This window comes from Dermacentor variabilis, chromosome 6 (genome assembly GCF_050947875.1).
Source record: "Dermacentor variabilis isolate Ectoservices chromosome 6, ASM5094787v1, whole genome shotgun sequence".
In the NCBI taxonomy this organism is placed as follows: domain Eukaryota; kingdom Metazoa; phylum Arthropoda; class Arachnida; order Ixodida; family Ixodidae; genus Dermacentor; species Dermacentor variabilis.
The window spans coordinates 184,755,204-184,781,183 of NC_134573.1; the positions used below are offsets into that span (position 1 = coordinate 184,755,204).

General features: G+C 47.0%; 1 protein-coding gene across 1 annotated transcript in view; it reads right to left on the reverse strand.

Annotated features, from left to right (window-relative positions):
- LOC142585938 (plexin-B-like) overlaps positions 1-25,980 on the reverse strand; it is a 547,589-nt gene that overhangs the window by 369,797 nt on the left and 151,812 nt on the right. Inside the window, exon 3 of the mRNA XM_075697062.1 lies at positions 5,727-5,774. The gene's annotated coding sequence lies outside the window, so the exon portion shown is untranslated. The remainder of the gene's footprint in view (positions 1-5,726; positions 5,775-25,980) is intronic.

Sequence of the window (25,980 nt, forward strand, 5' to 3'; positions counted from 1 at the left end):
TTAAGAGAAAAGTTTATAACAGCTGTGTCTTACCAGTACTCACGTACGGTGCAGAAACCAGGAGGCTTACGAAAAGGGTTCTACTTAAATTGAGGACGACACAGCGAGCTATGGAAAGAAGAATGATAGGTGTAACGTTAAGGGATAAGAAAAGAGCTGATTAGGTGAGGGAACAAACGCGAATTAATGATATCTTAGTTGAAATCAAGAAAAAGAAATGGGCATGGGCAGGACACGTGATGAGGAGGGAAGATAACCTATGGTCATTAAGAGTTACGGAATGGATTCCAAGGGAAGGGAAGCGTAGCAGAGGGCGACAGAAAGGTAGGTGGGCGGATGAGATTAAGAAGTTTGCAGGGACAACATGGCCAAAATTAGTACATGACCTGGGTTGTTGGAGAAGTATGGGAGAGGCCTTTGCCCTGCAGTGGGCGTAACCAGGCTGATGATTATTATTATTATTATGTTCAAAACCACTATCTGATTATGAGGCACGCCATAGTGGGGGACACCGGAAATTTGGACCACTAGGGGTTCTTCACCGTGCACCTAAATCTAAGTACACGGGCGTGTTCGCATTTAGCCATGCTGTTTCTTCATTGCTTCGAAAACTTTTGTCGTTGTCGCACTTCTGGTTATTTGCGATACTTTGTTTAGCAGACAGAGAATAGTAAGTAGGCTTTAACATTCGGTTGTTGCGCAATATTTGGCTAGTTTTGGATATTCTAAAATACCGAATAAATATTTTAAACGAAAGATTTACTAACCACGTCGAGCCGAGTTTCGCCATTGCCAGCAATTCGTCCTTCATTTGACCACAGCTGCGCCGTAGCCTTGGCAACGCATCACCAACTCGCCGCGCCGAGTTCTGCCGCCGCCGCCGACTTGGCGCATGCGCTCTCCGCAGCTGGATCACCGCCTGACCGCGTGACTGGCCGCGCCTGGCTAAGAGAAGCGCCGCGCTCGCCTAGGCAGTGCGAACTTGGCCATGGATGAGACCGAGGCCGGGCCGTCTTCTCTGAGGATTGCGCGAAACCGGGAGGCTTTGAGCCGTCGTCGCCAAGCGGCGTCTCACCACCCCGCGGATATCGTCTGGCGAGCTGCCTCACTGGAGAGGGTCTCGAATGCAACAGGCGTCGCACCGTCGAGATCAATATCGCGACCACGTTCGCACCCTGTCCGCTTGTGCTTCAACGCTTCGCATGTTCGCGGCGTCTCTTTGCTTGTGCTTTCCCTGTGGCACAACAGGCATCGCACCGTCGAACGATGCGTGTCTACCGAAGCCTAATCCCAGTCATGTCTAGCCAGCGACCTAGGCACAGTCGTCATACCTGCTTTACCCATGATAACCTAAGTATAATAATTACAGCTAAATTAAAGGTTAACCAAGTGAAACCAATTATTAACCAGGCTGAACCAAGCTTTCGCTTTGCATATTCATGCAAGGTTAGCTGAGCTAAACCGCAGCCAATTTTTAGAATACGAATAGTTAGTGCGTAGTATTCGATTCGTATTCAGAACTTAGAATGTTCGCCCTCCCCTAACCTTAAATGCAAATTATTCCATTGCCTAGACGGAGCCAAGCTCTAACGCGAGGCAGGTGAAGGTCACACAGTTTGTCGCCGATGCGCGCGTAACCCCGTACGCCTGCTCGCTGGCCGCTTTTGGCTCGGCGCCTCCTTGCTCCACCAAGATCCACGCGCATACATGAGCTCTACCCCCTTGACACCTGCTCTCCTTGCTCCCCTCGCCGGTACGGGTGTGCGCGCCGTAAATTCGCGTGACTCGGTTGCGCAAGCTGCGCTATGTTGCGCGCAGGCACATAGGCGGTTACGGCGCAGGCTTCTATATATATGTATACTTTCAGATACAAGGGACACTCGGAAGTATCAAGCGAAAGAGGAGCGAAAGAGTGCAAATGCTTTTCGGAGACTGCAGAAGTATGCGGTGCCAACCGAAATGGAAAGGCAGAAGGTGAAGCGACGGGCCGACTAGATACGTGCGGCCGTAGAGTGCGAGAAAGAAGAGAAGCGACGCGCGGCCGAAGAACAGCGGCACGTCGAGCCAAAGTGGCGCCGATTGCAGTACTGCCAGTTGCGGGATGCAGATGTGTACTTTCAAAAGCACTTTGTTAAAGACGAATTTAGTGCGGCGAGTAGCATGTGCGATCGCATCTGGTTCCGATCGTACGTCGTCAGGGCGTGGCGGCCCGCGCAAGTGGCGGTCCTCGAGTGAGCGTTTCCCGGGAAGTACGTTAGTTCGTTCGGGCTTTGCGCCACGTGCAGGAGAGAAATGCTTCGCATTGACTTAGTTACTCATCGACGACGGTATCTGTTGTAATATATTTATGCGTCAAATATTTTACGAATCCACACATGGAAATGACATAGTTACCCAATCATGTGCTTAAAGGACCGCCCGTCGGGTAACGCATGTAAAGGCGAGGACCTTTCCGGAAGAAAGAGCAGGCTTCGTCGTCGGAGGCGACAAGCCTTGAGACAGAGACACAATGCCTCTGCTCATCTTCAAATTTTAAGGCGAAAGCTTTATATACACAATGAAGCGAAATATCCCCCTCCCGTTGTTATCCTCAGATGGCATCAAAACCCACGTGGTGAAGTGATGACGTTAGGTCACGGATTCCTACGGTGAACAGCACCGGCGTCGGACGAATGGCGGGGTCCATACCCAAAATTGGATTAAGGTCGATTAAAGTGGATTAAAGAGGATTAAGGTAGAGTTCTGGTGTCACATGATAACTTAGAAAAGTAATTAGGCTTTTGCATTCGAATCACGTACGCGCAAAGTGCTTCGAGCGGCGAGTCGCGCGGCGATCTTCTGTGTATTCGTGGGCTTCTTTCAAACTCTGAAAAACAGTTTTATTTAGCGTGTACTGAGCAAGAGAAAGCTGGATCGGGAGTTTCTCATGCTGCTCTGCAATTTTCTCATTGACACTTCTCATCTAACTATAATAATTGTTAAGTTGAATAATTAAGACTTTTTATCTAATTAGGCAGAATGCAAAAAAAAAATCTGAGTATCTACAAGCGACAGCAAATAGCATTACCTTAGTTCAATTCCAGCTACGTGGCATTTGCACATTTTTAAAGTTTGGCTCAGGTTATGTGAAACACCCTGTCACTGTTTCCGCTGTTTCTATTGTCACTGCTGTTTTCAATGCTTTAGGATTACACATTCCTGAACAAAAACGCACTCGCTAACTGAATTGTCGGCACATATTGTGAGAGCGAAATCGCGGCTTATTCTGGGCGCAGTGATACCTGCATCTCGCCACTTGACGAGATTTAAAGACAATACATACGAACTTGTAGTACAGGTATGACACACTGGCTTGTAATAATAAGCTTAAGTATATGCTAGACAGTTACTTTTACTCGTACTTTTTTTGTGTTCTTTCTCAGTTCTCGGTTTCCAAGCAGCGCAGTTTGACGAGGCTTGCGCACTGCGGTCACAACCACGCCCTGAATTAGAAGCAGCGCGTGAAGCGAGAGGTCGGAATGCGCAGACGAAAACCAAAAAAAAAAAAGGGGGGGGGGCAGGGAGTTCCATTAGGGCGTCGAGGGCGAGCGAGCTGCGTGTCTGCGTTCCGGACCGACTCCCCGACAAACTAATTAGCTCGGCTGGGCGCGACCCACTCAATGCGATGGCTGGGTATGAAGTTCGGTCAGCCGAACGCATGCCGGCTGTCTATACTGTATCACTGATACCGCGCAACGGTGTGAACGCTGGTACACGTGCTGTGGTAGTAACCGACGCGCAGCAGAAAATGGCGCCGACTTACAAAAGCGCTCACGTTTCAGAGCCACACAGCGTGGTGGAGAGAGAGCACGTAAGCATCCTGCGTAAAGCCGCGCAGCGCTCTTGAAACTGCGAGAAACGCTATGTGACAGTAACGAGTGCGCATTAACACGTAGTGCGGCTTGACAAGGCTTGATGTTCACACAAAGAAAGTGGCTTGGTGCCTCATTGCGTTACTGCAAAAGCTTGTGGGGATAGAAAAGCTGCGCTACATTTTTGGTTAATTATTGACAAGCCGAAGACAACATTTGTGTGTTTAATGAGCCATATCATGCTCAAACATGATAACTATACGAAAAAAATGTTTGTAATTTACTAAGAAAAAATTAGGGACCACAACCTAGTTCTTGCTACTATAAGGCATTTACGCGGCCAGAGCCAGTGTGACGTAGGTAGTTCTGAACAAAGAAGAAATAAAAGAAAAAAGACATAATGTCAATATCAACCGCTCCAGAATTCCATACTATTTTTTCTAATGCGTATACTCATTCCCTACGAACACCAAACACATTACCCGCTAAATAGCAGCTACAGTGCACGTTATTCGCATGCATACTCTGAATATTGGTGCTCACTCGACGGAAACGCATATTTAAGCACTTCTTTGTTATGTGGCACACTGCGCATCGTCGTGTGCTCGCAGAACTCGAGAGAAAACGGCAAGGCCGACGCCAGAGAGCACAGTTTACCGGTCAGCTAACTCCGTTCAACAGCAGACGCCACCTTTGTAGCTGCAACGGTATTGCATGCTATGTGTGGTGCAGAGCACGCATGACTCAACGAGTGGTGGTTGACGCCAACGCAGCGATATCACCCGTGTCTAAAGAAAGGGTTATGGCGGTGCGAGCGTCACTGACCCGGCGGCTCCGCACCGAGATGTGGCCTCGGCAGCGTTACCTTTGATGTCGACGGGACGTAAGCTGGTCGCGAAGGCCACGTGTTGGTAATTACCCGGAGCATATTGACTGCCAGCGCAGCTGTAAGCCATGCCGTTGCCCGAAAAGGAAGCCCTGACCTCGCCGTCTCAATGCTGCCCCCAGCGTAATGGTGTTCGCGTCTTCCGTTTCTGCAGGGTGCTTTCGCTGTACGCAAGTAATATCGACCTAGCTTCGAACATTGTAGCTAGCCATCCCCTCAACGATTAGACTTCAGCGGTTAGCAGAGGATTTGTGTGCTGTGCCGAGTTCACGAAAGAGAAAGTCAAGATAAAAAAATATTGCTCTTCATAGAGGGAGCCCCACTAATAGATACAGAATCAATAATTCAGCATTGGACACCCACAGTTTTAGAGAGGGGTTACATGCTTGGCGAGAGCTTAGATAAAGTTCTTCGTTCTGCCACCACTGTCTTTATATACATTTGCAGTCTTTGCGACATTGTCTCGTCAGCAACTACGTGCAGAAGTGATAGTATTCGGAAAGTGTTGTTTCATGTGGTCCTAATGATTTCACAGCTTCTACTGTCGTGTTCTCAGCAGAAGAGACTGTTTCTTGGGAGGCAATAATACCGATCTTTTTTCAACTTCAGATAGTTGGTGACGTAAAGAAATTATAGTGAATCGATTTCTGCTCCTTGCATATCAGCACGCAGGTCTTGTTAAGATTTATCGACTATTGCGGATGAAAAAGCAAAACAAACAAAAGTGAAACACATAAAAAAAATTCAGTGCAAGTTTGCTGCTTGCACGAGAAAAGAAGTGTAAGGTGTACAGCGTGTAAACAGCTTGCGGACGGCACAGGCGCATCATGCGGAAATTATGTCTTTTGAGTTATTTTCATTGCCTCAAGCTTTATCAGCCGTTCCTCGCACTGCTAGAATTGATTAAAATATCATTTTTGCAGCAGTGAGATGTCAGAGTGAGCACACGTGGGCTTTTAATATTTTAAATAATGGCAGACTTTACTCACGTTGTAGTTAAGCAGACTTCACAGTACTTCTCTCGTCAGTCATACGATCTGGAAACAGGGTAACGGGTTGAAGTGAGTGTTCATCATCACTGTTATTGTTATTTGGTTTGGCAACATATATATACACTTGAAAGAAAAGACAAGGAAAGCAAGGAGCAGGCTGGCAACTGCCACCTGAAGGGGCACGGCGCCTACATACTACTCATAAAGGAGGGCACAGACACATCTGCAATGAGTACGTTTAAATAATACCTTTAATAAAACCGGGCAGTGCAACTTGCCATTTTTTTCTTGATGCAGTGAAAACAAAAGGTTTACACTAACATGGACACTTTAAGTGATCAACTGTGGTAGAACAAGAGACGTCTCTGGCGCCACTGACACCTCCAAAGAAATCTCTTGATTGACCTCGTTGCGCATTCCTCCAGCGGCCAAGATATCAAAACACACGTATTGTGAACACTTTCTGAAGAGTTGCGTTGAAGTGCTCCACTACGATGGCAAAACTTGTATCACCACTGTCATAAGTGTCAAGGCTGCGACCAAATTACAAGGAAAGGCTTGACTAAGCATTTCGAAGTTGTTCGTAAGATAAAGCTCTTTCGTCATGTATGTCCGCACAAGGGAACACGACAAAATTTCTTATCGCTTGAAGAAAACTATAATTCAGTGCAAGGCTCCTAACCAACTACTAAGCTTTCTTCGATCAGTAGCATTCTCCTATGCAGTGCAAACGGGTGGTTAGGGTGTAGTTGTTTCTCCTAATAGATTGAGGCTAGGAATAAGATGGCAAAGCAATAAGCCGAGTTGTATCGCATGAATTAAATCCACTGTCTTTAAAATTCAATAAAGAGTGGTCCAGTATGAGCAAGGCTGCATGCATGAACGGCCTTTTTGCTTATTTACACCCAAGTGATAAATGCCATACTCTCTTGTGTTGTAAGTACTTGAACACTCCTGCATGCCCTGTAAATAATCACTCTAACTTTTCAAAGTCACGCAAGATCTCCCGTTTGAAGTGCTGTTATTCCAGCGATAACCAAATTATAGGGAACAAAGCAACAAAGCACTCTCGCGATAGTGTAACACGCCGTCGAACCACTTTCAACATCCCTCAAAGTGTATAAAGATCGAATAGTCGCGTCACGGCCTAACCACAGGGCACGCTATGCCGGGCTACGTAGGTGCCAGCGGTATAACCGATCGAAGTCCACTCAGCATTCTCCTCTGGTGGGTCCGCCAAAAAAGTTGTACAACGCACAATGGACGCAGCTGTGTCGACAGCGCTGCTTCCGTCTCCAGCAGCAGAGGAGGATTGTTTTCCCATTAGGCCGTTATCTGAAAACCGCCCAGTGTCGTCATTTCGCGAGGCTAGTCTACGACGACACTTCATCATCGTCCGGCGAAACGTCACTCGACGGAGACGAGTTGGACTATCCGCACATCCACTGGAGCTGCCCTCTGGAAGCGCACACGCGCAGGTCTGCGATCTTGGAGCAGCATTTTTGCGTGCAGGCCGTCGTCAAATGCATGCAGTGTGGCAGAAACTGCGATCGGTGTTTGTTCCACATGGGGCGAACTCAGGAAGATGTTCGTACGAAGAAAATTTTTTTAAGTGGCTGAAGCAATATTACATTAAAAGCGTAATCGAACATTATATGATCTCGTGAAAATATTAGCAACAGTTTGGATGCTTATGAAGCTTTCCATTTATAAGTACTTAACGTATCAATGCCATATCTATAAATCGTTGCAAGTATATTGACCACCATCTACCAACAACAGTACGTGAACCTGTGAACTCTATAGATTAGCCACACGCACTCAATGAGATCTACATAATTTACATGAATAGCGCATGTAAATCCCTCCGCTCTATTTCGTGCCAGAGCACGAGAGGGACCTACGCCATTTTTCGTGAACAAGCCTCGGTCTACAAACTACCCGTAGAGGTTTTCTGCGTCTCGTGAGTCTTCATCCCAACCGGCCATCAGACTTGCTCAGCTAGAATCAGGGACCACATTTACACTCTTAAATTTTATGCGGGAGGCAGGGCTTCACAATCACGAGTGGCAAGTTTCTTTTTTTTTAACCTCCAAGGGCTAAGTAAAGTCAAACAATGTCGCTTGTTCAATCCCTGGCCGCTCAGGCCGCAATCCGATGGGGGCGGAATGCGAAAACGCTCGTGACTATCCCAGGCACTCAAAATTATTCCGGAGCCCACCACTTCGGCCTGCCTCACAATCAGGTTGTGGATTTGACGTACGTAAAACACCAGAACTGAATTTTTCATTGTTAGCGTAAAGCAAAAAAATAATTTAACTCCACACATCTTCGCGTAAAACTGTAAAGACCCAATGTTCACCGGCAAAATAAATTTTCTTAAGGGCTGACTGTGACTTCTAAACAAGTGTGATTTGTCACTTTGCTCATGAACGGCCTTGAGAATTAGACCTCTGATAATCTTAGGCGAGCTCTGGCTGCCCGAACACTGAACAGTCCAGACAACACCCATGTTGTGCTTGTCGTATATACAACTGATATACATAGGCGCTCTTTTGTACGGCTCAAAATCAAGGGGCTTTAAAGGTTTCCTTTAATGCCGTTCATGCGCCACTTCATTCGAGGACACCCCGCTCTAGTTGTTCCCTCGCTGCACCGGCGAGGGACCCCTCCAATATCTTCTTTGCCTAAGTTGGTGGCACTCGACGCCTGGACGCGACACTTCAGCTTCTTTTCAATCTTAATCTGGCTTCAGAAGCGCTCCCACCAAAGTGGACTACTCGACGAAAAATGTTTTCCGCACACCAGCCCCCGTTCTTTCTCGCGGCGGGCCAGCACTGTTTGAAAGACCACGAAAGAAAAAGAAATTGGGAGAGGGAGTGCTGCAAGAATTGCAGAGCGTTGGTGCTGCTTAGTGTATCCGCAATCCATCACGCCGTGTAAATGGGCTTTTTTTCGCCGCTACTGGCTTGCCTCACCAGAAGTAGGTCTAAGTTATGCAAGAAACTTTTAAAAGATAGACGTTCCTTATTATTCATTGTTATTTCTGCGCGAGACACGAAGTCGGGGTTTCGAACTTTTCCAACGCTGGTTAGTGAGATCTCCAAGTTCGCATGCTTTTTGGACTGTGGGCATGCTTCCGTAAAGCCAACTAAGTTCTGTCATGATAAAATGAATTATTAAAATACAATAAATACATCAGATACCAAGGCATAAAAAGAGAAATAGATTCTTTCGTCGTCACCATTGTGTGCTGTTTTTCTTTAAGAGAGCAAGATATGTTTCTTAGGCCAACACCCAGAAATCGGAAAAACAATAATGAATGGCAGCGGCTTGAGAGCATACAAAATCTGATTTTCCGCACTGCGTACAACTCAGTTCTGTTTATTTATTTTTTTGCTCAGTTACAAATATCACCATAAATATCTTATTGTGGTTCCAAAGTGGCTTCATCAATTAAATTCGAGACGGCTCAGTTGGCGGTCAATTGCTAGGAGTCATCTCCTTGACTCAGGGATTGGCACAAAGGCGTTCACTGTGGATTGTGCCAATAATGTTATTTTGGTCGTGTTTCAATTTTCGCTCGGTGCTTTGAATTTTCAGATATTTTCTTTGCGAATGACAGAGCACAGTTTAGCAAGGCAAAACTGGCACGCCTGATGACCTGTACTTACGAGAAAACTTCTCATGTTTCAAAGCTCATTCTATCAAGCGCGCAAGTTGTTTTTCATTGGCCTGCGTAGCTCTCGAGTATCAATAACCACAGGCTCCGCCAGTAAAGCGTGATAATTCAGCAGATAGCTAAACGAAGCCTGCCCATTAAGGTCGAGCTGTCGTAATGCCCGCCACACCCACTGTCTACGGCGAATGCAACAGATGCAAAGATCGGCAACATGCCGGCACGATAGCCAATGTTACGAGCGAATACTTCTGGACGTCGAACAAACTGATGTTCTTGAAGGAGGCATAAGTCCAGACCAGATGTACCATCAGCACTAATTCAAGATATAGTGGCTAAGCACACCTGGAAATTCGCTTCCTTTGTGCACTAAAAGTGAAGTTTACAATATTTTGTTAATTTTGCACGCTCACACGTGTCATGAGGAGCACTTACACAAGCATCAAATATAGGATCGTTTTTTTTTTGGTGGTAACTTTTTCGTTGGCTAGGTAGAGCTGTATTCGAATATTAGAGTAATATTGAGGCCCACTGGGCGTTCGGCGTAATCAGCAAAATGTTTTTGTGAAGAGCCTAGACAATCAATCAATATGTTACTTGGCGGTTAGTCAGCTTGGCCAAGTGAGACGACATGGTTGTCACTTATCCCCAAGGTAGTTAAAATGACAACACTCCCGTTACGCCACGTTCTCTAGATTGAGAGGCCCAATAAAAAAGAAAAGGTGGTGATGGTTCCCATGTGCAGGAGAGGAAAGCAAATAGAAGGGAGAAGTGTGCCCTAGCCTATATCGAGAGATCGTGGGGGAGATGGGAGGAACATGCTTTTGTCCTGGAGTACCACTTTGCCTGTTTACTTATTCCTTCGTGAGAGGGTTAAAGGAAAGTTGGGCAGTAAGACGTTCCTGCAACATTACTGCTCCTTTGGTGACAAGCTTATTACCCTTTATGTACCAATGTCAATTAAGGAACCATCCACGCCAATGACACTTCCCCTTTAATATGCAAGCTTATAAGACGTGTTGCTACAGGTTTTCTGATGAGCTCCTATTATTTTTCTGTAGTGATTTGTTTATTGAGAAATACAGCAAAGCAAAATATTTGATAATGAAGTTACTCGTATGCATTATCTTGAAAGTCTACGAAAATTATACAACAAAAAAGTTCAATCGACCAGTCGTTATAAAATTTCTGCACTAAGGAGAAGCCGCTTACACTGCATTGTTAAGCTTTGCCGCAATACTATTCACGCTGCAATGCAATTAGCACGTTAAACAGAAGAACTTGGAGATAAAGACATTTTAGCGTAATTTCAATGCACTCGACAATGACGAGGTCATCACACCGGAAGCCCGTTTGTTATCTGTGAAATGTGAAATTTAGCTGAAAAGTTTAAAATGTTGGTAAAATTGAGGGAAAGTGCTGTAAAAGGGCAGGTGCCGTAATGCGTTGAAGAGGTAGCTATTAGAAGAGGGGCGCAAAGGAACACACACGCGAAGATAGGACGAGTGCTCGTCCTTTCTCCTTCGTGTCTCTGCATGTGTTAATTTGCGGTCCTGTTCTAATGGCTATGCTTCACCAACCAGCCCAACAAGAAGTGCTCCTACGGCTGAATGGATAGCTATTAGGCTAGCACAATCAGCGTCGACCCAAGGACCTCGACGACGAGATATGAATTAACGGTGTGGTGAGATTGGACATTTTCACTCGGTAACATGGAGTCCATTGACTATAGTAGACGAATAATTGGAGTTTATTGCACACTACGCCGTTGTAAGAGCTTTTGATTACTCCTATATTTTTCGGTTCATGCTCTTCTTTCCCTTAGTGCTTTATTTTTTATGTGTGCCGAACTAAAGCTTCTTATAGCGGAAGCCAAGCTCACATGAATGTCGCAAGTAATAAAGATGGCCAATCTTGGACAAGTTTTTCTCTCGCCGAGAACAAATATTCTGATGACGAAGGTGATTACTCAAGTGAGAAAAGTCTACAGTGACGTTCGTGAGCGCGGGTTGCGCGCAAGCGTATCCGTGCTATTCGCTTTTTGTGCATTGCGCGTAACATATTTTAAAGATGCCTTGATTGTGTGTAAGTGCAGTGGCTTTTTCAAGGCTTATTTTTCAGGCGGGGCTTCTACTGCCTCACTCGCGTCGATGGCGGTTGGTGATGCCGTACGAAAAAACTCAAGCCGCATGAAAATAAAAATTGCTTCTCAGGCTGCGGATTCGAACCACCGACCTCTTGGTTGGAGGCCACCTCGCTAACCGATTCAGCCACTGTTGGTTTATCATAGGCGCGCTTTATAGCGGGGTTTTATATGCATGGAGAAGTAGACGAAGCACAAGGCGTGAGCCAATCATAGGCGCCCCTTCCCTCAAGAGAAGGAAAAGGTAGTGATCGCGTGTTCGCTCGCCTTGACGCCCGCCGTTTCCCATCAGTTCAGGCCGGCAGTCAGATGGGAAGCCCGCGTTTTGTTCGTTCTAAGAGCAAGCTGCGTTGAAGGAACCACAGCGGGCGCGGGGCGTGTGTCGTCGTGCGCTCGGAAAACAGGCGGCGTTTGATGAACGCCGCTGGGAAGGAGGAGGAGGAGCAACTTTATTAAAAACACCAGTCAATGAACGTCAGGAGAGAAATGCCTGTCCCCCTTCACCTCTAGACGTCGGCCGGAATACCTTGAGACACAGCAGCAGCAAGGGCTTGACCGATGATGTCCTGATGGACGTTGGGGTCTGGGCTGCGGAGCAAAGCCTTGCAGGATTCTTGAGTGCGCGAGATATCATGCTTACACGGACATGTCCACACCATGTGAACCAGATTTGCTGCCTCATCACAGAATTTGCACTTTGACCTGAATACTCCTGGGTGCCACTTGCTGTAGCGTACGGGGTTTGAAAAAATCCCCGTCTGTAATTTTCTCCACATGACCTTATCTTTCTTACTGAGCGTTCTGTCCACTCCCGGATAAATTTGTCGATTTAGTCTTGAGTGTACTGTGATTTCCGGGTATGCGCACATATCCTCTGTTCTGTTTATAGTTTCGGTGATTTGGGAGCTTTCGGCGGTCGACCGGTAAATGAGATGTCGGCGGACCGAATGAGCCTCCTCGTTCTCGTTCGAGAAAGGGCTTGTCGTCGACGTGCCGACTTCGCCGTGAGGTAGCGCGAAGCCGAGGCGTTACGACAACGAAGAGCTGCGGATTCTGAGCTTCGCTTGCACCCCTCGTCACAATAGTGGAAAGGCGGTCAATTTATTTTAGTTCATATCTTTTATGTCGGTTTTTCGATTTTTATAAAGTGTAAAGTGCCATTAGAAAATATGACAGGGCACTGGGAATGCACAGTCTTTTTAATTTCAAGCAATTAGGTAATGTACTATTCACGCTTCTGATTTTCCCCCCTTTCTTTCTTCTCTTCTAGCGTCTCCTGGGCACGCCATGCCCGTGCCTTTTGCCGGACTTGTTCATCTCGTGCCCAGCACTTGCAGACAACTTCAGGGTCGGTCGACTGGCATTCGGCCGGCCTCCGCTTGCGTCGCTGCTCCGTCTTCCTCGCATGGCGCTCGGCCTCTCGATCACGAGGCGAACCCGGTACGTCCATAGGGCACACGAAACCCGTGGCGATTGCCAGAGGAGGTCAACTCAGAGTGCCTCTGCCTATCGTCCTCCTCCGCGACGATTCACCTCCTTTCTCCTTCGCCAGCTATACTTTCCTCTAGGTTGATTTGCATCGCCGCACGCGCAGCGCGCTTATCCGTCCTTTCATCGGCGCTCGCTTCCCTCGCGGGGACACACATAATCTCATCAATTTCACAGACAGGGTATGTACGCGTGCGCGTAAAAGGAAGGGGGGGGGGGACAAACGCATTTTGAGTACCGGCATTACGCAGTTCTTTAAGTTAATAATGACACGAGCAGGCACGGAAACAAGAAATCAATGATAGCCAGCCAGTGTCTGCGAAAAAAGTAAGAACGCAATGGATAGAGCTTTGCATAGGACTTCGCTGAGTGGTCTCTTGTGGGAAGCGCAACGTGTATTTGTGTCTGGAGTCTGCTACACAGGCTACGGACCACGCTTTCGCAGGCAGAAAAGAGCACGCTTCTTGCCCTCGCAGCAAATGATTGGGGAAGGTGGAGGGGGTTTGGTTGCACGTCGCATAACGATCTCCGGCGCGCGACCACGGCGAGTAGTTTGCGAACAGATGTTGTGCGGGACAGCTTGGGGCGTGCCTCGAATTGGCTCACACGTGTTCACAGAGATGGCGCCGTATCAAGCGGTCCTCTTTGTGGAAGTGTAAACTCTCCCTCTTCGGTATTTGCTTTGTTGTTTTCAGTCTGCATGGATTATGGTTGTTGGCTAGCTCATTTTGTTTCGGGCTGCTATAGTTTCCAAAATTTTTTGTTGTGTGTTCTGTAGCTTGGCACACTGAAACTTATTTTTCTTCTTTTTCGGCTTTAAGAGTTCTGCCAATTATCTTCCAATGGCTAATGCTGACATTGATTCCTTCGATGCTCCAACTTTTCTTTATTTCGTAAATACGCTTTTCAGATCATGCTATCCAATCCTAGTCACGTATTGTTTTCGAGTGTAACTTTAGTAAGGTAACTTGGGTAAATCATTGATTGGGTAATGGACTTATCACCCACAGGAGTCAGGAAGGCTGCGGATTAGTTTTGATAAACTGGAGATATTTCACGTGTACCTGAATATAAAGGCGCGAATGTTTCGGCATACCACCCCGGGAGGTGCAGATTACCCTTGTCCTGCGAAAGAAAAATAAAGTAAATTACAGGGCAAAATTCTCAAGCCTGCGATGAAAGCAGGCGTGAAATCAATTGAAAATAATTTGTAATTGAGTTTAAATAAAGACCTGAAGCCCAAAATTTTAAAAAAGGCTAAGCATGGTAATAATAAGTGGGCTGTGGTATGTCTGGCGTCCTAATGATTTCAACGAATGCTGAGAACCCTCGCATGGAGCGTTTACTGACTTGAAAAGTGATAGTATTCGGCTGGTTTCCTCTGTATCTCCGTCATATCCCCGAAATACAACAGGTGCCGCGCCGTCGAGATCAACGCCGCGACCGCGTTCGCGCGCTGTCCGTCCGTGCTTCGACGCTGTGCATGTTCGCGGCGTCTCTTTGCATGTCTAGCACTTGCGCTTTCCCTGTGGCACAACGGGCGTCGCACCGTCGAAGGATGCGTGTCTACCCAAGCCTAATCACAGTCATGCCTAGCCACCGACCTAGGCACAGCCGTCATAGCTTGCTTAACGATGATTGCATACCTGAGTATATAATTACGACTAAATTAAAGGTTAACCAAGTGAAACTAAGACTTAGCCAGGCTAACCCAAGCTTTCGCTTTGCATATCCAGGGTTAGCTGAGCTAAGCCACAGCCAAATTTTTTTTATTTCATATATTACCTACTGCAACAATGACACTTCGGAAGTTAAATGAACTTACGGGGTCCTATAACTTTTCTCAGAGGCGCCGAGACACCTATCAGTGGCACAATAGGGAACTATATATCCTTTCTTGCTGTGCATCATTACAAAGGCCAGAAATGACGTCATGTAATGGGGCACTCAATTCACATAACGGCGCGCACGTGAAAGTGGTCCTTCTGTGGTCAGCGCACGGGTGTAGCAAATCGCAATCCGTAATTGAGGGCTCAGTTCGACTCGGTCGGAAGGTTATTAAATGACACCAGTTGAAGCTGCCGCAACATTGTGCACATCTTAGCGTTTTTAAAAATACAGTTTATAGCCAGAAGCCCAGACGTTCTGGCTTCCCGTGATGCATCACCTTTCCCTTAACGACTAACGGAAGCGAAGTTTGCCGAACACCAAGCAGAAGAAAATGCGGAGCCGTGTATCTTTTCCAGCCTAACGAATGCCTTATACAGGCTGTCTGAGACGCTAATAAGGAGCCCGGCGTTCGCTTGCATGGTCTTCGCCACGTAATCGAGGCGAATCAGGCGCGAGTGATTTACCGGACTCAAGTTGTTCGGCGCCGAATTAATGGCCAGTTACCGACGACTCGAACGAAGCCGGCTTAATGGCGCTTGATAATGGGATGTGTGCGCTGCGGCGGTCCTAGCGGCCCCGAAACGAACGCTGTGCTGGCGTTCCCTCCTTGCCCAGACGGCGCGCCTCGCGTCTGCAATGCAAGGGCCTGTCGCTGTCGAGACACCATGACCACAGTAATAATTCTTGGGTTTACACGCGCTCGCTATTTAGCCACTCGCCACAGCGAATCTCGGCGCAGAGAGAATATCGACGGCCCTAAATTTGCCTCATTCTGGTGGAAACCTGCTTAACTGATAAGTGGGCGAGGCTGTTCGATATCTCGGTTAGGCGGCGTTCGGTGGTATACAAGCGACTATTTGTAACAATTGTTTTTATTTTTATTTTTTTTATGATTTTTTTTGCTTCAAATTGCCCGAACCACGCAATTTGACGTTGCTTGTTATCGAGAGTGAACTTCTAACATAATTCAGCACATGCATGTACAGTGTCATTCGCGTGGTATTTTCCCCTCATTATACATGAATTGTGTGTTAGAACTTCGATTTCAGCGAATCAATGAGTCATGCTGATTGTTATCCTCAAAACTACAACATGTCACGAGAGCAGCTGCGTCGAGAAAAAAAATACGTCATTTACAGGTTTTCGCTACCTCACTGGCCCTCTAAACTACCACGGAATATTATTGTTATTGATGCAAAAGCGTACAATGGCCAATTGAGCGGAAAATCCGGCGTCTGTTGTCTGTAGCAGCAAAACGGCACGTAAATTACCATTAGCTGCGGCGTCCCGTCATCAGAGCGCGTACTCGCCGTGGTTGCTCAGTGGCTGTGGTGCTGGGCTGCTCAGCACGAGGTCGCGCGATCGAATCCCGGCCACGGTGGCCGCATTTTGATCGGGCCGAAATGCGAAAACACCCGTGTACTAGATTTAGGAGCACGGTAAAGAACCCCGTGGGGTCGAAACTTCCGGAGTAACCGGAAAGTTGCGGGGTAACCCGGGGCAACCCCCATCGATTCAAAATTCATTGGGGTTGCCCCGCACCTCCACCAACACTGTTACGATCGGGTGCGTTTATTTAAAGATGAGTTGATGAAGAGGGGCCGCACCGACAGTGAGACGCTGCAACAACAAGAGCACTTCGTTCCCTCTTCCGTCGTCCTTGCAGTAGCTTTAGCGTAAGAATATATTAAAACAAAACACTTCTGTCTGGACAAGCTCGCTGTTTGAAGCTCGCCGCATAGAACGGCAACTGTAGTAGTCGGCGGCGGCTTTACGTTTGTGACCTGCACAGGCGTCTGTTTCTTACAGGAATGAATATTTTCCTACATTTACATTCGGGTCATAATTTCTTGTTCGCATGAGTGGCCCTGAATAAAGGAAAGTTACCAAGTTGTTTTGGAAGATGGGCAGAGACGCTGCCTTGTTGCATAGGTAACACGTAAAAGTGATCTCGCCATAAAAGCGCGGTGTTTTGACATCTCACTAGCTTAGTACTGTGGGGTTGCGTGACTCTCACGCGGCCCCTGATATGTTTTTTTCCCCGCATAGCTCCCGTCTCATGTAACCCGGCTTCGCCGCGTGGCTTTATGGGGGCGGTCGGTATGCTTGCAGGGTAATACGAGAGATGGCGTGAGTGTTGCTCTCCTAACATCAACTAACGCCGGCGTTACTTGGGCGCAAAAAAAAAAGGAGGATGCTCTTCCTCTTTGGCTCGGGCTCGGCAAGCGGAGCGGACGTCTGCGCATGCGCCAATCCATGCTTCTGCGAGACCGTCTTGCGCGGTCTACCCCGGAATGGACCAACACAATCGTTCGAACGCGCCAACGTTCGCGGGAACATACGCGCGAATGACTAGGCGTTGGTGTTCAGCATGGGGCGAACATATGCGCTGGCTATGCGTTCGTGATGACTCGGACTTCCACGATTTGTCGCGCGCCCATCGGCATGTATTGTGGATAGCAATTCGGCTAGCAGGCATTAGTCTATGAAAGGTGCAATATATGCACTTGGGATTGTTTGTACTACTGTGTTGCCGTTCCTTTGTCCCAAGAGCATGGGTCAGAACCCCACAGTACGCACTTACAAAATGTGTAGCTTGTGCGGTCATAGTGCATTCAGTTAGACTTAAGGCGTACTGAGCAGTCAAGTTTTCTATTAACAGCTTAGAATAAACATGTATAATGTGGCCCCTATATAGTGCGCGACAAGAAGAGCTTTGTATAAGACTAGAATGGAGTGCTTAAGGACGCTGGCAGAACGATACCTCGCGCTATTTCCTAGCCATCGCACCGCGGGCGGCAAGAAATTGCCCCACGCGACGTGCGCTTCGTCCTCCTGGGCACGCAACGGCGGCGCCTGCATGGATGCTCTCGAAATTTGATTAGGCGGAAAACGCGGCCTCCGCCACTCGATCACATCGAGCGGCGAACAGTTGCCGCCGACACGCGTCGTCTGCTGCAACGATGCTACGTCGTGCGCCAATATCGGCACGCAATCTGCGCTGCGCGCGGTTCCTGCCATCAAGCGCCACAGCTCGTAGGGTGAGGAGTGGGCCGAAAACGCGCTGTCTATTATACCCCGCGAAACCCGGGGAAACCATGGCTTGGCGTGCAAACTCGGATTGGACGGAGAACACGAGCCCGTCACGCCAACTCGGTTCTTCGCCCCGAAAGGAGCGTCTCAACTACATCGTGTTTCCTCATCCGGTATCAATGCCACGTTGACGGGCGCACGAGACGAATAAGTGGTAGACGGCGGCCGGCACAGTTTTCGCCCACGGCTGGAGGATTAGCTGTTACGTTGCCTTGCTCAGCTCGAGCACGCAATCTGTGGAAGCGTTGTAGTAGCGCAAAAGGACGTGTCTTTGTTCTCACCAAAAGTAACATGGTACAGATTCGTGATAGTTGGGATAGCAGATTCATTGCCCGCAATTAGCGGCGAAACGACACATATCTGGGGAAGGAACGACAAGAATGTGGCGTCTCTATTTATTTTTTTGTTCCTGGGCTTCTTTTTATTTCCGTTTCTGCATTCATTAGCGGGCTGTATCATGTACTGTTATTCGCAATCGTCTGTACGCGAGTACCTGTAATGAGGCGGAGGGTATCTATCGGCCCCTGATTGAACAATAAAAATGAGAAATGTGAACACGTAAAGGACTCCCCTACTGGGTAACAGAATTTACCTTCGCTTTGTGTCGTAAGGACATGTGTGAAGGCCATAACCTTCAGTGTGTGACACGGTCGGTTCGGCCGCAAACCAGCTCGGATGAATTTTCATTGGCCCACTGCTTACGTGCGAGTTCATTGATCTAAATGGGCACCCATAGTGTAGAAAGTATTGGGTGAAGCTGCAAAAAGTGTCAAAACAGAAAGGTCATATTACCTTGCTTAATTTAATACAGGCAGTTTATTATTATACGGAATTTAATCTTCTATGCCGAAACAAGATATTAAAATAGTTTTGAGAAAACCGTGTGGGTTGCCTTTGTAGCTTCGTACTACATTCGGGTGCATTATAATTTTTCACTTTCACTATACACATTTGTGTGTACATACTTTTATAAAATGATGTGTACACATGTAGAGTTGTATGTATAGATAGAGTGTGTATATTAAATTGTCTGCGTCTTCTCGCTCACTTTTCAGGCACACACTGATGTAGTTAGACCGATTGGATAGCAGGTGCTTCGGCACTTCGTACACTTCCACCATCGCTCCCCATCCTGCTTTCCTCTTCACTTTTACCCAGTGCAGAGTAGCAAACCAGAGACACGCCCCTCCGGCCAACCTCCCTGCTGTTCCTCTCACTTAACCTGCTTTCTCTCTCTGCTCTGCGCAGTGAGTAAGAGCTGTTGCCGGAGTCGCCCACGTTTTACTCACTTTTCTGCCTCCTATCGTGTTGCTTACGATGGTATCGTTTTCTGCATCAAACCGACCCTAACTTACTCCTTTGTTCGATTGAAACAACTTATACACTACCTAGAGTAGATATTCATGCTAGAAATGTTTCCGTAGATAAATTTCACAGCCAGTTTTGCCATGCAAAGGGCTCAGGTTCATGATAAACAGCAGACAGAAATTTGGTCACGCGCTTTCCATGAAACCAAAACTAGAATAACCATTTTATATATTTCGGGCTTCCATTTTGGATCCGCAAAAATGCTAACGAAGCTTTATTTAGACTCACCTATCCTTTCCATTCTAGATTTAGTTTTTCGGAATTACGCAATTACGCAATTCGGAAGAGGCTGCAACGAACAGTAACATATTGCAGAAAGTATAAGTCGCCCTCCGGGCTACTAGCCGCTCCCTGCAAGCAGAGCCCTGAAGCGCGCAGAACTATGCCGTGGCCAAGGCAACGCACGCAAAGCTGAAAGAGAATCAAGTTGCACTGGGGTCGCGCGGCAGACAGTGTCCCATCTCGGGCGGTGCGCCGGTCCTGATGAGCGCGCTAGGGCGACAGAATGATTGCCTATCGACCGGTCGGGTTTCAGCGACACCTCTCGAGGGAGCGAGCGCGCGCCAAGAACAAATCTTGCTCGGGTACTCGCAGCGTATCCACGTAGCTCAGGGGAGACGCGAAGCTATCACGGCTGCCTTCGTCATGCAGCACGATATTCGCGGAGGCCATTCTAGAAGTCGGAGTGCAATCTTTGCATACAACTCTCGAAACTCGGCTTGGGGATTATGCCAGATAAAATGCGAAAATTGCGAAAGGTGCATCTCCAAGCTATAGAGTGAGTGAGTGAGTGAGTGAGTGAGTGAGTGAGTGAGTGAGTGAGTGAGTGAGTGAGTGAGTGAGTGAGTGAGTGAGTGATAAAGATATAGTCAGGAAGGATGCTTTGTACTGCCCAAATTAACGCACACGCAAAGGCTTGTGTTTATGCAGTTTTCCATTACTTTCCATAACAGAGAAAATACATTTCAGTTTTAGTTTTGAGTTTTGAGCATTCCAGATTGTTTAGTATGTTATCAGCATAAAATATAACTCCGGCGACAGTTCTACCGGTATGGGAAGAGAACTACCCGCGTCAGTTATAATGAATGCACCAGTTTATTGCCCACGCGTGCAATGTCAGTGTGTGAATATTATACTACGCGCTGGACAAAACAGTTACCGCTATTTTCGTCAGTGAAGCAATACGAGCCTTCGTTGACACAGTTATATATAAAGTCTACACACGTGAAGTAAACGTCCTTAATTTAACCTCGGGTTGAAAAATTAAAGAATAACGAAATCAATGCCATTTCTCGCTCTTTTTCTTTTAGGGTTGGATTCACTGCTTCAGTTTACAATTTCAGCGTGATGCCACGCCTAATGCCAGTTGAAATTTATGTGCACATGGCAGCGCCTAAACGTTTTCGGCTATGACACAAAACCGTTCAAGGCGTTTTAACTTACTGAGCGAGGCTGCAAAAGAAAAATTCTGGCGTTAGGTGTTTTCAACAGACTGGTGTCCTGTCAATGCGTATATTGGGTTCATATACGTATTAAGTAGCCTTTTTATGCCGATACTGAAGTAGAAATTTGGCTCAGTATCTTATGGTGCTACGTCACTAGCCGGTAGTTGTTCACCAGTCTGAGGCAGCGAAAGCACGGCAGGTGGCATGAAAAATGCTCACGAGGATAGTGGTGGCGGTGTTGTCTAACACTCTGTTTGTTGTTGCTTTTCACCAGCCTCATAAAAGAGGTGGTGTTTGATTCACTTCAGAGCGCGATCTCGGTGCATCCATTCTCTCTTTGCGTAAGACGTGCATGAGTTAAGTCAAGCGCGTGGCAAAGTGTAAGTTGCGCTTCAAGGAGAACAGCAAAACGTTGCCGTCACAAACGACGATACATGCTAAAACAGGCAACAGGGCCGACATGAAGAAAAACAAACTACACTAGTCAAATTTGACGGAACAGGGGCGCGAAGAACAAAGCTTCGAACACTCCTTTCTTTTGCTTCGGTTCCATCTAAAGGGTGAAGGAGGAAAAATATTCAAGCGGAGAAGATGGCGTGTGGTTGTGATGGAAAACAAAAATTATACGACCTGCCATCCGCGTCCGCCAGTGTCCTTTAGCCTACGTACGTGGCAGACTTCCCAAGAAAGCTCCCGCAGCGAAGGCTCCCGCGCGCAAGCTTGTAAGCAAAAACAAAATTACGTGTAGTTTCTGCGGCTTTTGTTGCATACATCTAAAAAGCAAGTAAATATGTAATGCACTACGCGAGCTGCCAGGAGTAAAACAAATCAATATCTAGAGGATACAAAAATAAACGCTACGCGTACTTCCGTCTTTACGTGGACGCAAAACACTAGAGACGCGCAAAGAACCGACGCTTCGAAGATACGAAGCAGCAATAAAATAAATCACTAAGCCAGGAATGAATGCGCCTAGCGAGCTGTAAGAAAGCAAACGTGAAAGAAGACTGGCAGCCTTTGTATAGCGAGAGGAAAAGAAGCGCTGACTTCTCCGTGTTATTCTGCTATGGAACAAGAAAGAGCAACGAAAAGAATGAGGAAACAAGCACGCCATTGTTTCTTTTTTTTTTTTTTTGTGTTGGCAAAAAGCGTAAGATACTTAGAGGAACAAATGAACAAAAAAATGGAAAAAGGAGAGCGACTAGGAAGCGAAAGCTATCTCCTCTTTCCGCGTCTGCGTTTTAGGAGCAGGCAAGCGAGGAGAACTGATAGAGGTGCAGCTACGTGATCTTCCCGTGAGGCTTGTGAGACTCGGAGAATCAAAGCGGCCCAATAAGCAAAACACAAACAGCAACGATGACTGCATTTCGGAGACAAAAAATAAATTTAGGATATTTCTGATTTCAAAACGAATCTGGTGGACGCCGTATACTGCTTACTGTGCAATACATTGTATGTTATTGGAGAAGGCTAGTTTGGAAAAGGCGTACAACAATAACCTTACTGAATTACACGCCTCCCCAACTGTGGAGCAGGCTAGTTGGTTCGTCGAGAGCTAAGGATGCAGAAAAAGCAAGAAGGATTCGGAGGTTAACGAGAAAAACAGCGTCAGCAGTAACTAGCTCCATTGTTCGCTAGAAACAACCCATGTTGCACGTATGCTTTACAGCATCTAAATGGTGTGTCTAAGGTGCTCAGTGCAAAGACACTCAACTGCAGGACTGATACAATGACTCGCCGTCGCGCAGTATAGTATTTTCTCTTCCTATTTGTTGTCCTACATTTCTACAAACACTTTGTGTAAGCTTTCAATAGTGTGCTCGATGCTGCACGTCGGACCGTGAAAACAGAAGAGCATTCCAGATCTGCAAAATACGTAATGCTAGCTAGACTACGATGAATCCAGCAAATAAGATTATTTGAAAAAGATAAAGAATAATTTGCTGCAGGTATCCAAAAAGTGTTGATTTATCACTTGACATGCGGCTTTCTTGATTCAGGGCTACCCCATTTGCCAACAGAACTACAACACACAAATTTTAAAAGTAGGGAACGCTTGCAGTCTCAGGAACGACGCTATACTTGAAATTTTGAGAAAAGCCTAGTTCAGCGGCGACATGATGCTCCCACTCAATAGTACCAACCATAAACTGCTTCAACACAAGTAATAGCGGAATCGAGCTATTTTTATTATGCCAAAGAGGTCAACGCACTCAGAATAGCTGTTATAGAATCTTAGAACCCTAATGTAGTCTTTGAAACTTTTGTACATTTCTCAGTCCATATTTTTGAGGCGGTCGTCCCCGGACCGCTGCTCATTCATCAGCCCCTCCTTGATTCATCATCATCATCATAATCACCACCACCACCACCACCACCATCATCATCATTCTATTTTATGTCCACTGCAAGGACGAAGACCTCTCCCTGCGATCTCGGATTGCCCTTGCCCTGCGTCAACCAATTCCTACTTGCGCCTGCGAATTTCTTAATTTCATCACCCCACCTAGTCCTCCGGTGCCCTCGACTGCGTTTTCCTTCTCTTGGTGCCCATTCTGCAGCCCTAATGCTCCACCGGTTATCTAACCTACGCAATGCATGACCTGCACAGCTCTGTTTTTTTTTTATGTCAAATGGAATATCGGCTATCGCCGTTTGCTCTCTGATCCACACCGCTCTCTTCTTGTCTTATAACGTTACGCCTAACAATCTTCGTTCCATCTCCCTTTGCGCGGTGTTTAACTTGTTTTCGAGCTTCTTTGTCAGCTAAAAAGTTCCTTCCCCATATGTTAGCACCGGTAGAATGCACTAATTGTACACCTTTCTTTTCAATTATTATAGTAAGTTTCTTTTCAGGATCTGACAATGCATGCTATATGTGCTCCAACCCATTCTTATCCTTCTGTAAATATAGCCCTCATGATCATAGTCCACTGTAATTTACCTAGGTAACCATATGTCACGGATCTCCTCCGGAGAACACTCTGGCCGAAAGGATGGACTAGGCGACAGGTATACCCACACAGATAAACATTTAATACCACCCACGCGACACGAACAACAGCACACAAACCTAACAAAACTATCACACAAGATACAAAAACTATCAGTACACACGAACCGGTAACACTGCCACTAGCGTTCTATTGAGAGTGGTTGGCGTTCGTGCTCACGTCTGGTTCGGTGCGGATGTGGCGTGGTGTGGGTCCCGTAGCCGGCGTCGGAGTGGCGTTCGACGTTCGAGGGCTGGCGTCGCTGGAGGCGTCGTTGGTTGCGTCGTACACGCTCCCGGTCCAAGCGCCCGTGGAGGTGTGGCCAATGATGTTGGCGTTGGGGCACCACCCGGAAGGATGGCAACAGCGGTAGTGTGTAGTGATTATAAGGGTGAAGGGAAGAGAGAAGTGCAGTGCCGTAACAGCGGTAGAGACACCCCTGGCCGTAGCAGGTGGTAGCGTCCTCCGTGGACTCCCCGGAACGGGTTCAGGAACGGCAGGAAGTCTGCGGTGCAAAGCCGTAGAACGCGAGCTCACCGGAGCGGTAGCCGGCGTCGCTCTCTTCCGGTCGAACCATCCCTGACCCGCCAAGTCTCCGCTGCTTTCTTCTCCCTCTGTGTCTCGCCCTTCCTCGCCCTTTTATAGCCTTCTTGTTAGTCCACGTCATCCTTCTCTTTGTCTTCTTCTCTTCTTCACCAATCATTGCTTTCCATCTCACCGGATACTTCTCCACCAATCATCTCTTGTCACCTCACAGAGAACTTCTTTACCTTCTTTCGTCTTCGGTTAATCCACGTCATTCTTAACGCCATCCTCGTCGTCTTCTTGAAACCTTTCTTCGTCTACCATTTTATTTTATCTTCCCTCTTATATGTGACAAGGGCCCCTCTCTCAAGCGTTTTTCCTTGAAAAACTGCTCCCGTCGTCCTCCTCTTCAAGCCATCCAGCTAGCCGACTATCTTCTGTGGCGATTCTGGCCGCAGCACACCACACAGCACAACGCAGATGACCAGCACACACCACAAGCACACCACTAACACATCACTGCCGTTGTCCATACGGTGTTCTAAACATGTTAATGTCCACAACTTAACTGCGTTTTCAGAACAATGCAATTGTCCACACGGTGTCCTTAATAAACATGTTAATGCGAAAAACACACTCCTTTGTATAATCACATAACAACCACAACAACACCAACAACACGATGCATCCCTGAGATACATACCACAGCAGCAACTAGATACCTCCCACGGATACCTAGAGCTGTTCAGTTGGCTCTACTCATGAAGTCCGCTCCAACGTTATCCCTGCCTTTAATATATTCCACCTGAAATGAGTATTCATGGAGGGCCAAACTCCATCTCATAACTTTACTATTGTTCATCTTGGCCTTGGTTAAGTATTCAAGCGGCTGATGATCCGTTTGAATTCGGAAATGTCTCCCATAAAGATAAATGTGAAACTTCTTTACCGCCCACACCACTGCTAAGCATTCCTTCTCAACAGTGGAATAATTGCGTTCAGAAGCCGATAGTCGCTTACTTGCAAAAATATCGGATGCAGCACGTGATTTTCTTCTTGCAAGAGTACGACTCCTAAAGCTCTGTCAGGTGCATCAGTGCGCAGCACAAACTCCTTATCCAAATTCGGAGCAAGCAGAACGGGTGGTTTTGCCATATGCCATTTTAACATCACGAAAGCGTTTTCATGTTCAGCAGTCCAATTCAATTTATTGCTTGCCCCCTTCTTAGTAAGTTCCACAAGCGGATCGGCTATGTGGGCATAATCGGGAATAAAGTCCCTATAGTAACCTGTTAAACCCAGGAACGACTGTACTTCTTTCTTGGTCGTCGGTGTCTGAGCTTGCTGTATTTTGACCAGGATGTCGTCCTTTGTCGCTATGCGGCCCATCCCCAGCTTGTGTCCGAGGAAATAAATGGCTTCAAAGCCCACCTCACATTTTGCCGGTTTTATGGTCAACCTGGCTTGTTGAATTCTATCAAATAATTTTTCCAGCGTAATTATATGCTCTTCCCACGTATCTGTTGCCACAAGGATGTCGTCAATATAATATTCTACATTTTGAAGCCCCTCTAACACCTTCCTCATCAGCTTTGTGAATATTGCGGACGCTGTCTTCAAACCAAAC